We start from the raw sequence: 12,382 nt of genomic DNA, 5'->3' as shown, positions 1-12,382 counted from the left end.
CTGGGGCCGGGCCGAGCCGGGCTGGCTCTGCTGGGGCGCGGCGCGGGGCTGCCCCGCAGCTCTGCCTGGGCCATGCCGGCGGTGGGAACCGTCCAGATGCTGCAAGTGGACGGAGGTTGTTTGTGAATATCCCTTTTCTCTCCTTCCCCCCGCCCCCCCGCCCCTTGGCTTTTTTTTGTTTTTTGCTTTTTGTGTGTGTGCTCAGACGGGATTGGGTGTTTTGGGGGCGCCAGGAATAGGCTTGACTTTTGTGTTCAATAGTACTCATGTCAGAAGAGGACGTGTGGAAATCTTCTTGGGTCTCCCTGCTCGTTGGGATTGATTTGGCTCAATACAAGTGCAGGTGGATTTTCAGGTAGTGTGTAGAATTCGGATTTTGTACGCTGCTTGGTATGTTCACCTTGCAATCCAAAGTTGGACTGGCAGAACTACATTTCATGTTTTGTCTGTGTTTCGAAGCAGACAAATCTCGGTGGGAGCTTTGTGGAGTACTCTGGGCTCTGAGAGTTGACCTTGGGTCTCACTGTTTTGAGCCTGACTCACAGTAGAGGCTGTTTAGGGCGTAACAGAGCCACAGTTAAACTTTTATTTTCAGTCAGATGACTAAATTTTTAATTAAATAATTCTGTTGCTCAGAAAGGAATAAAGGCAGGATGGTCATTTTAGCCTTCCTGGCTCATCAGAAGTAACAGGCTGTAAAATGGCTCACCCTTAGTCTGATTATTGTTGTTGTTGTTGTTATTTTTTTTTTTAAACTGTGAGCCCTTCAACTCGGCGGATCTGAATTTAGCCAATTCGTATGAAGCTGTTGTGAAACGAGGGTGCTGCGGTTTGCCCCCTGGTAGCAAACTCTCTGTAAATGCTGTTAGGGTTTACTCTGATCTTGGCTTCTAGTGGCCCCTCATGTCTGGAAGTTCAAGGTAGGAGGATTTGGGAGCTTGGTAACCGGGCAGGTAGAATTTGACAGGGTTGGTGGGGTGCTTCCTAAGGTCCTAGGGCTTTTGACTCTCAGGCTTGAGAACCTGGCACTGATATAACTCTCTAAAATGAGACTAAAACCCTTTTTTTGCGTAAAAAGACCAAGCATTCACCTATTTTCTCTCTGCCTTTCCTGGCAGGAACTTCTCTCCATTACCCACTGCTGTTATACGATGGGAGCACTAGCATCTCTTGCCTTTGGAATACTGCTCCTAAGGAAAATTTTTACTTAACTTATACGTGGAATGCTGTCTCTTAAGATTTTTAGTTTCATGGATTCCTTTCTGCCCCTGGAGTTCTCAGTTTAATAGTTTCTAATTCAGTGTAGGTTTCTTTGCACAGTCTCTGCTGCTATTCCAAGCATCCTAAACCACTTATTCATTCTTCCCGATGCTTGTCATTGCACTCTTCTGTCCTAAATATAGGGTAGTATGCCAATGGGAGAAGCTTGAGAGTAAACTGAAGTGCTGGGAACACCACTGTTTACTCAGAGAAATAATCAGCAAAACCTTGCTGATTCCAAGTTGCACTGTTTTCTTGCTACAGGAATTTGTGCTTCTTTCTCTGGGAGCTGGCATAAATTCTTGCATAACTAGGATTTTTTTTTTTTATGGGCCATATTAGCTTAGAAATGCCCCTTTCTTTAAGCCCTGTCCAAACAAAGCAAATTCTGGTTAACTGTTAGTATTAGGCCTGATGAGTTGGAAAAAGTTGTCAGGCTGATACCAGTAAATCTGTTCTGAATCTTGCTGTATACCAATAGATTTTGTATGGTTTTTGTTAACCACAGGCAATTTTCTGCTCTTAGAAATGCCTGATGTTCATTGCGAGGTCAGGTGGGAAGCCCAGCGCTGTTTGTCCACTTCTCTTTACTGTCATCTCTCACTGTCCAGCGTGCTGGGCTTCGCTGTTCTGAAAAACGGATGTGGGCGCTTGACAGGTACAGTGAAACTACTCATTAGCTTGAACTCTAACATGCACGATTAGAGTGGGCGCAGATCTGATTGTAACTTCTCTTCCCGTGGACTGCTGGTTGGAAGGAATTCTTGTATGTCTTTTGCTGGCTGAGTTACCCTCCAAAGGTGAGGGGATGATGTTGGAGGGAGCATTGCTTCCTGATTAGTACGAGTGGGCAGCTGACAAGCCCAACTTCATGGTTGTGACCAGTGGTGTGGCTCTGAGAAGAGATGTACTTGAGGGCTTTTGCCTTAAAGACTGGTTTGCCCATGCTGGTCTGAAGAGAGAAGAGTACAGTACTCCCTGTCTACCTACTACTTCTGGTTTCTTGCTGAAGCAGTTTGGGGAGAGGCTGTGCTTCCAGCTGCTACAGCTGACAGACAGTCCTGGTTTGTGTAGATCTGCAATGTATCAGGACTTCCCTACTTTCCAAGGCTTAGTGTAGTTTGTTTCTCCTATGCAGGTTGCTTTACTAGTCTGGTAGTGACACCACGTAGCTGTTGCTCCTCGAGCTCCGAATACTTCAGTGGTGACCTGGGTGAAATACAAATAAACACACAATTGGATTGACCTAGCATATCAAAGATCTTGGTATGCTGAAAATGTTTGTTTTTAGGATGTTTGTGCAGTCTGAAGAGCTCTGTACCTTAAACCCAATTTGCAGGGGACTGTGACCATGTTTAAACTGTGAAAAATAAAAGATCAACCCAAAGAATCTGTGCTTTTAGGGCTTGTTCTGTGAGATTGAATAAGTTTCTAGCAAACTATTAAAGTGCTGCTGGAAAAGAAGTTAATGTAATAACCTACCTGAATAAGCTAGGTAGATGCACTTTCTAATCTAATACCTTTTTTTATCCGTGTCTCTTTTTGCATTTATCCCTTGGCTTAGACTGTCTCTGGTTCAGCTCTTCTGGAAGAAAGCTTTCTCCTGCTAGTGGGAAGGATGGCTGTATTTATTTGATGTTACCAGCTCAACCCTGTCAAAAAGAGGGTGGCCCAACTCCCTTTGCCAGGCAGGTCCACTTTCTTCCTTGCACTGGCACTTGCTGGACCCATAAACAGATTGCTTGCATACCCAGCAGAAAGTTTCCTTGTTCTTTTGCGTGGTTTGTGAGTTGTTCTGCCTTGCACAGGAGTCTGATGAGAAGGAGACGGTGCAAGGTGAGCGGTGGGAGTGCATGGGTTTGTTATGGGTGTGGGGAGGAAATGGAGGCCTCCCTCTTCTGTCAGTGGTGACCTGCTCAGATGGGCTTCCTGTGTCTTGAAACCACAGCGTGAATTAAAATTAAAGCCTCTTGCCTGATGGTAGCTTCTGCCTGAGTTATTAGCTAGGGCACAAATGATATAATACACCCTAGAAATGCACCCTGTTTTCCTGCACACTGTGTCCTGCTCAAGGTCACCTCAGCCTGGCAGTGCTGGTTTCTGGAAGCCAGGCTTGATGTGTGCTGGGAAATTCCCCAGAATCTCTGCTGATAGCAGTACCACAGCCTTGTGGCTCTTCCATGTCCAGGATACCTTCTCTGAGCAGTGCGTTGGGATCCAAGAGCAGGAAGGGGCTGCTGGGCTTCCATGTGCTACTGCAGTTCCTTTTAGTGGCCCTTGCATGTGTCTAACTGCAATGGGCTTGCAACAGCCCCCCCCCCCCCAACTCTACCAAAAATAAATCTTCTGCTGTATGGCTTCCTAAGCTGTGTCCCTGCAGGCCATGCAAGCCCCAATACTGACGCAATTTTGATGGCTTAGGGTGAGGTGCAGTGAGCAGCAGAGGGTAGAGTTGTGTCGGATGGCTCAGCTGATGTAACAGCTTGCTGCTTTTGAAGAGGAAAGGTCCTAGTTCCACGTGCGTGGTTGTGGCCATGGTATTTGTCAGTCTTTTTGCTGGGCTGATTTTTTTTTTTCCTGGGTGAAGTTCTTGCAAGTTAGCAACTGGAATCTTCTCACAGAAGGATCTAAAAAACACCAGAGCCCATGCAAGTGAGTGTAGAGGGGAAGCAAAGTCCAACCTGGAGAAGGAGGGAGAGGTGGGTATGGTCCTTGTGCTGGAGAGTTGGTAAGCTAGTTCGAGGTGAAGTACTGTGCAGTTGCTTGAGCCAGTCTTATGGCTTGTTGCTCTTAAATGGGCTCTTCTCCTTCTCTGCTTTCGCTGTGCCCTCTTGCCACATCCCAAGAGCCAGTTGTGGTGCTAAGCTGATGGATGCACTGATGAACAGATCCAGCTAAAATTGTCCCTTCCAGCCCCCCCCCCCCCCAACTCTGCTGGCTTAGGAAACTGGTCAGGAGGGGATCAGACCAAGCCCTTGGAGGCAGGCAGCCGTTATATCAGCAGCACTATCTCACAGGATTGTGCTCTTAGCTATAACAGATATTTCTTCATCAGAGTTGAGTATCTGCATGGTTTCACTGGCCAGCAGAGATCCTATAGGCCTGCAGGGCTGGAGGGTGATTCTTGATGGGATTCAAAGTACATCGGCTCCAGCAGCCCTTCACATGCAGGGAAGGTGAAGCTTGGAAACAATGGTAGAACTTGTCTTGAACCTAAAGGTGAGCAGCGCTGCATTTTGTTTTGGGCTTTCTTTTTTTTTTTTTTTTCTTTCTTGTTTTGTGGCCTAGCTGCAACATTTGAGGAGCCAGGATCCAAAATATTTCTGTAGTTGCCCATCTGACCCTCTTATGAATTGAGCCCTTCTCAGCAAATCTATCAGAACATACTGAATGAATACGCAAATTCAGGGTCACTATTATGACTAATGCATATGATCTGTATGTTCTGATAGATTTGCTGAGAAGGGCTCAATTCATAAGAGGGTCAGATGGGCAACTACAGAAATATTTCAGATCCTGGCTCCTCACAGCTATCCAACAAATTGGTTTAGAAACCTCTTTATGAAATATTTGATTTTTAAAATACTTCTCTTTAAGGACCTGACAAGTGACATTCCTCCGCTCCCTCCTTGGGGGTTGAAAAAGTGATTACAGGAGAGATTTTAGTTTACTCTAACATAGTTATAGGTCATGCTAGTGTTGAATGCTCATAGGCTATGAATTCACACTGGGTCTTTTGGGCACTTTTCTTTTTTTTTTTGAGTTGAATTGTACATTTAGACTTCAGAAAGCTTAATCTTCTGACATGTTCCTGATGGGTGGGGATTGGCATTCAGTAATTTTGATAAGGGTTTCCAGGAGCAGATAACTACTGGTCACTTGATATGAGCCCCAAGGGTTAGGGGTTGGTTTTGGATGAACTTGAAAGTAAGAAAAGGTTGACCTACAGTTTGAACCAGCAGTTTTTCACCTGAGTGGAAATCATGTTGAATTATGACAGGTGACATGAAAGTGTCTCATGCCACTGTTGCAACACAAGATCATACAGTGTCAGGGCTGTCTATGCAGCTGTTTCCTTGCTATAGAGGTACTGCTTGATGCCTATCAAATAGGCTTCGGTCAGCCCCTAAATGGGCTCTTTCAGACTCTTTGGGAAATGCCGCTCTTCCCAAAGCTTTCATAAGTCCCCAAAAGGATTTCCTGCTGTACGTGCTTCTTTTGGGCTTTTTAGTTACAGGGGAGAGGGACCAAGATGCCAGAAATGATCCCTGTCTCTAGTGCTCAGTTGTTCAGAGTTTCAGGATGCTGTTCTGATACCTCTTTAATCAAAATGCAAATATTTGCTGAGTCTTGTCTGTATGACGTATGTGAGTCTCCCCTAAACTTATTCTCTAAAACAGCCCTCCAGTGCTGTTCTCCAGCTGAGAKGTTCCTCATGCTGACTTCTTGCTCCTTGTCAATAGAGAGTTAGTATCCTTCACAGCAAGGAAGAGTTCCACCAGGCCTTCTCCAAACATTGCAGAAGTTGAACTAATGGTGTAGAAATGTAATGTAAGATTTTTCCTGTTATCTTTGTTATTCCCTATCAGGAAGGTCTTGCACAGGTGTCAACTGCTAGGGGTGTATCAAGAGGCATTTTGAGACAGGAGGCAGAAAAGCAATATAACTGTGTGCAGATAGTGAATGCTCTGGAGCGATGTCTTCCTTTCTCTAAGAAAAAGATCTTCCTTCCAAGATCATCTTCCTCTGAGGATAAGGTACTTTGCTTTTTTCAAAGATAAGGGGTTCTTATAATAAGATAATCTTGCAATGAATTTACAGCTACAGAGTTTGATGCTAGTGGGAAAGCTGACATTGTGATGATTTTGACATTAGGTTTGTAATGATAAGAATATTCTAAGTTGAAATGATTTGGTCCCTATGCATGTCTGTCCCTTAGACTTTCCAGTCAGGCCTTGATATCTGTTGAGTGCCTGAGTTCTCTGTGCTATAGGAGTTATTTGATTCCCATGTGAAAGAACATGCACAGTGTTTTCCCACCCTGAAGAAAGTATTTCCAGTGGAATTCATGTAATAGTGTCTGAGAGGCCTGCATTAGAGGATAAAATATTATTCTAAGATCTTCTCTGAATTAAACTGCAGAATCCCATCAGGAAGGTACAGCAGTGTTCAGAAAACAAAGCAGCTTCTCAATTGGGGGGGGCAGGAAATGGGAACCTTTGCTGTTCAGGGAGAAGTTGCTGGTCTATTCTGCAGAGATCTCTATTGCCCAGAGTCTAGAAGTCAGGCAGCCAAGTCTCTTTTTCTACAAATTGGAGTTCTACCTCTACAGATACTGGCTAAACACCGATTGCATGTGAGGGTGGGACTACACTGGTTCAAAGGGACATTTTCCTCCTGTACTTTTCCTAAAATTCCCAAATCTCTTGCATATCCCTCTCCCAAAATCTTCAGCATCTTTTTCTTCTCTTGCATGCTATACAGTAGCACGTGCTTTCTGACATATTGAAAAGTACAATTTCAATACGGCCAACAACTGAGTTTAGTAGATGTAAACAACCTGTATCATTGGTTTCATTAGTTCTCACGTTGAATTCGTTTAAAGCTTCTGTCATGTTGAGTTTGTGAACAGAAAAGCTATTGTACTGGGTATGTAAGTGCTCCTGCAAGTTTTGGAGAGTATGCTCACAAAGCAGATCTTTGAGGAATCATCATGTGAGGAATAAAGCATCAGGAATAGGGTAGTAAGCATTATTATTTTAGCCATGCATCTAGGTCAGATCAGGGATTTTTCAGGCTGGATTTTGTTGTTGTTAGTAATATGGAAGTCACTAGAAGTGATTTGGATCAACAGTATGTAATCTAATATAAAGGTCTGTACCACAGTGCTGTGTATGTTTGCACAATATCAGTTTGATTCCTCCAGAGTGAACTGTTTAGCAAAAATGCCAAACTTCATATACTCTGTGTGGGGAATGCAGTGCTTCAGACGGTCTTTGTGGAAGCCCGTATTTTACATTCCTTCGTATGCCAGCAGCCTTGTGCTAGTTGATCCTTCAGGAAACACTTTATCACTTTGAATAAAACTTTGTTTGACTGTCAGGTTTCAGCCTTTAGAGAGCTATGAAGTTTCGTCTTGTAAGAATAACCATTGCTAAGAATAAATATAAATCCCCTTCAGAAATGTACAGTAGAAACCAAAGCAACATGTTGTAACAGTACTGCATACTGCATACCCCCACATACCCTTGTTAGTAAGCTGTTTGTGAGAAAAGTATAATAGTTGGACTTTCATAGCCTTATAAAAACTTTGTAATCAAAGCTAACATGAAAAGGGATTAATTTGTTACTGGCAAAGGTGTAAAATTGTATATTGTGGACTTAAAGCCTTTGAGAAGGCATCAGTATTCCAATACGTTGTAGTGGTGATAAGCGGGGATAAAAAAGTTGTATGTGATTCTATCTACTTAACATGGAGGAGTGAAGTACTTTGTGATTACTCCGGCTAATTCAGGCGTGAAAAGGCTTGCTTAAAAGCCTAGATCAAAGGTGGACAAACTCCTGGTGTCTAGAAGCAGTATTCCAGACCTGTGGTAATGTTCAGTCACCGCCTCCTACTCAAACCAGTATCCCATCTCCAGTATCTCAGTGTTTCATGTCCCTTATTTCTAGAAACTGGAGTCATAACCTCCTCTTCCATCTCCCTACCATGTTAATTCTGTGCTGCTACATCAAAGCCTGCTTTTCTCCCCAAAACACAGCATGTGAGCCAAACAGGCTTTCACATTCCTCATCCCTGGAAACCATGTAGCCACAGCTCTCCTCCACCTTCTGCTTCCCCATGCTTGCCCTGTGCCCCAGCTGTGTTGGGAGCAGCTGCAGGGCTGTGGTAGGTTGGAGCCAGGACCTGCTGGTACAGGTAGGGCTGTACATGGCACGCAGGTGACTTTGTGACTCTTGCTGCACAAGCTGGATGCAGCTCCACCAGCTCAGCCTAGTCTGGCAGTCGAATATGCCTGGCCTGCAGGCTTCCCAGAGGAGAGGGGTTGTGATACTGTCTGGTGGTCACAGGAAGATGCCGTTTCCTGCAGACCTCCACACTGCAGCCTGGTGCTGTGTGCTTTGCCCTTGCATGACCTAGCTCAGCATCTTCCAGTCTTTTTCTTTTCCCTGAATTGCAGACTGCTGAAGCTTCCCCTGGAGGTGCATAACTTTGTATAGCAAACTTAATCCTGCTGGCTTCAGGGTAATCCTTTTTTCACCTTTCATGGATTTCTTGCTCACAGTCTGACATGCTGGTTGAAAACCAGTGACTTGATATGATTCTTCAGGAGATCACTTGATGTGGCTTCTCCCCTGCTTGGTAAAGAAAAGCAGAGAACAGAAGAACAGAGCAGGCAGTGAAATCTAGGATTCGATTTTCTGAAGTTAAGCTAAAATCATAATACTGCTGAAAGGGGAAGTTCTGCCCTCTCTCCCTTTCTGCCCTTGGCCACATGAACCTGTGTGTTTTGTGGTGAGCGGGTCAGCTCAGATCTGGCTGGAAAAGCTGTCTACCACCAACATAAGGGAGATCACAGAAAGCAAGGTTAGGTGCAAAGCTCTTTCTTGTGAGTGTCAGGAGGTCCGAGTGGTGACACTACACTCTTTTGGACTGGCACACTGTGTGGCTTGGTCACCCCAGCTGAGCACTTGGGGGAAAAGTCCTATTTTCTGGCTGTATATGGGAATTCAAGCTGGCTAAATTAAGCCCCTATGTAAGTGTTTATGGATACGATTCTTCAGAAGCAACTTATTAAGAGCGTGAGTCTTGTTAGTGAGATTTGTGCTTCTGACTGTAAGTACTACCTGTTTGGGCCTCTATTTCAGCTGTGCCAACTGGAGAAGGTCAGCTGAAGCAATGAGCTGGTTAAGCATGTGGCTAGGTGTTTCATTCACAGTGAATAAAAGCAAGCCTCAGTATTAATAGAAGCAGATGGCTCAGCTCTGCAGTCTGAATTGATGCAGGAATATACACTGTTTTCCTTTCCTAGCACGTTAACTTGTGCACGTTAACGATTCAAAGCTGACCCTGGTCATGTACAGAAGCTTGTGAGCGTATTGGTCTAAACTTCAAATTAACGGGGCACAAAAGCTGCCTAGTTCCCTGCTGGGAATGGAGGAAGGGTCCTGCCAGCTGCTACAAAGACATTGCTTTGGGAAACCTGGTGATGGAAATCTACCTTAAAGAAATGGTCCTGAGGATCAGCTGAAATAATTAAAGTCGCCACTCTCCTCCTGCTTGGGCCTTGTGGTAGCTGCCTGCTGAGCTGATTTCCAGAGTACTTTTAAAGGCAAATAGTTGTCCTGCTTACCTCAGCTACCCATCCTCACTGGAAAGGAATTATCTGTATTACCAGAGCTGGGAAGTTATTTTTCTTCTTTCCTTGGGCTTTGTTGGGGGGAGTCTACATTTGAACTCTTCTGGGTATAAATGGTTAATGCTCCTTTTGGAGCAGCAACAATGCCAAACTACTACTACTACTGCTTTCAGTGGTGATTCTGAAAGGAAGCATTGCCCTTTGGAGAAAAAGGTGTTCCAGCTGTCGTTAATGCTCCTGAGCAGACTGCATATTGCTTCAGGTCTTTATCTTAGACTGGTCTTCTGGACTGTGCGCTGCCCAAACAAGTTCACGGTGTGGAGAGTGTTCTTGTAGGAAAGAGATCTTGCAGGCAGCGTCTCGTTCCGTTTGCTGTTGGCAGGCTTTAGAGCAGTTCCTTGCATAAAAAAGTCACATGAGAAAAGCATTTAATGTATTTTTAGATGTCTTTTAAAGTGGCTTAGTGGCTGAAAAGAAACCTGTGTCAGGTCACTTGCCTGCTTGCTGCAGTTTGCCCAGAAGTGCTCGAGTGGACTATTAATGTGGAATAGATCCGCTCAGAGCCATCTGCTATGAGGGAATTGCCATGGTGCATGCTACCGGGATGCAGCTGCCTGTGGGAGGTGGCCATCGCTATCAGGATGTGCCATTTAGATGCTGGTCAGGACAATAGTGGGAAATGAATGGGAGATGTCCCGCTGAAACCAGTTTCTTTTCCCCTTTATCTCTTGGAATTGCTTAGGTTTTCTTTGGTGATTTTTGTGCAGTACTCTTGCAAGGCTTAGCATGGTTTTTAACAGGGTCTAAACCTAAGGTGCTCTATGGGCTCCTTTCTGTGAACAGCAGTAGAGCTATCCTGTAGCTTCTCGGTGAGCTTGAGCTGGTGCTGCTGAAAGAAGAGGTCCTGCCTTTCACTTGTGCTGATGCAAGGGAAAGAAGTGGTCTTACAGATCCAGCCAGGAAACTGATCCAGGTGCAAACCAACTTGTTTGTTTTTTTGCTGGGTTTCTTTAATATGTTTTGGTTCCAGTTCTCTGGGGCTGCAATGCTTGCGTTGGCACAAAGGGGAGAGAGGAGCAAGATGAGGAGGTGTGGAAATACTTCTGGAAGTAACACCAGCTTAAAATGCCTGTGAAGCTGACTGTAATGCTGATGCACGTCTTCCAGCAGGTTAGAGCACATCTGTCCCAGGAGGAAGTGTCATTTAGGGAGAAAGTACAGCAATTCAATTGGAGGAGCCGTCTGAGTCGTGCTGCTTGTGGGTCCTGTATTGCATGATCTCCTGAAATCGTTCAATGGGACATTGAATAGGAGAGTGCATTAGAGTAGAAAGGAAGCTTGATGCATTGCATCTCATTGTGTCAGAGATGAGAGCATAACTGTAAAGTGTGCACTGTGGGGGTAGAAGTTATAGCTGAAATCCTTGATTGCACATATGGGGTAAGATTATTCGCACATCACAATAAGTGCTTATTTGATGGATGGGCTGTACACCAAAGTCCCTCAGATTAGAAGAAACTGTTTTCTAGTAGTCATGCCCTTTAGAATAAGTGAAATGAATGGGAACTGATGACAGGTGAGGTGATTAGGAGACTTAAGCTAAGTCTCCTTTAAGAATAGCAGTATTTATATAACAGCAAACACAAAATATTAATGTAAATAGGAGAAAGCTGTGGGGTTGTTTTGTTTTTTACCTTGATGAATCTAGCTAAGGTGAATCTTCAGTGAGAGTGTAGGCAGGTGGGACAAGAGGGCTGGAAAGTGCTAGATTGCTCTCCTTGAGTTGTCTCTGAGGCATTTTTGGTCATAAATTATGAAAGTCTTTATATAATGGGGTCTTATGTTGCTGTAATGTCACTTGCAAGATCATGTCTGAAACCACTTCTAGGTGCCACGAAATGGCAATAATACTAGTTATTGCATTGGATGGCAAGAAGGAGATGGCTCAGTGTGCCTCAGTGCTACTCCACAGAAATGTCAAGTAAGGCCCAAGTCAGCCACTGTTCAATCGCCTTCAGTAAATGCAGCAGTCAGCGGGGAATAGGGGCTGAATATTTCATGTCAGGACTTAAAAGCGATCACACAGAGGTCTGTGCACTGCTTGATACGTTGGACTAATTCAAACAAAATGTATTTAATCCAATAAAATGCAGAGTTGTAGGGAGGATAGGAAATGTCTGTCTTGTCTGCAGAATGGAGGATTGTCCTGTGAAGCAACAACTCTGAAACGGGTTTAGGACCTCTTGGGATACAGCTCCATGTGGGCTCCCAAAGGCATGCTTTGGGAAAGGGCTGGAGTGCCTGGAGACAATCCAAAGAGCCCTGAGCAGGTACTGGAAGGGGATGATCTCTGAATACAGACTTGAGACCTGCTACTCTAGGACTGTGTCTAGATTTTGTGTGAACATTTTTGAACAATGTTTGCAATTGGAATATGCAGAGGATATCCAGAAATGATTTGCAAGCTGGAGAAAGTGCCCAGAGGAAGGTGAAAAATTTCTTCTTGTTTTTTTTAATGAACTAAAGAAACAGACATGAGACACCAAGGTTCAAGTATTGTCAAAAGGAGAAAATTCTGGCATGTTAGAGGATCTTCAGCTTTTCCTCAGTAAAGAGGCAGTAACTAGAAGAGGACAAATTCAAACCCAAAGAGGAGCACTTTTTTTCTTGATTATTTGCTAGGGCAATTAATAAATTGGAGAAATAGCTAGGGCAATACTGTAGCTTTCTCATCTCTTGAAGTCCTTGACTCAAGACAACTT

General features: G+C 44.4%; 1 protein-coding gene across 2 annotated transcripts in view; it reads left to right on the top strand.

Annotated features, from left to right (window-relative positions):
- Nucleotides 1-83: 83 nt before the first annotated feature.
- Nucleotides 84-12,382, top strand: part of DAG1 (dystroglycan 1) — a 58,318-nt gene continuing 46,019 nt past the window's right edge. Inside the window, exon 1 of one of the 2 annotated variants that reach the window (XM_026054996.1) lies at nt 84-115. The gene's annotated coding sequence lies outside the window, so the exon portion shown is untranslated. Of the gene's footprint in view, nt 116-1,868; nt 1,919-12,382 lie in introns of those variants that run through there. The other variant, XM_026054997.1, reaches the window with a different exon arrangement.

Source organism: Apteryx rowi, unplaced genomic scaffold, assembly GCF_003343035.1.
Source record: "Apteryx rowi isolate R43461 unplaced genomic scaffold, aptRow1 scaffold_98, whole genome shotgun sequence".
Lineage (NCBI taxonomy): Eukaryota > Metazoa > Chordata > Aves > Apterygiformes > Apterygidae > Apteryx > Apteryx rowi.
This window is presented reverse-complemented; position numbering and strand designations above follow the sequence as displayed.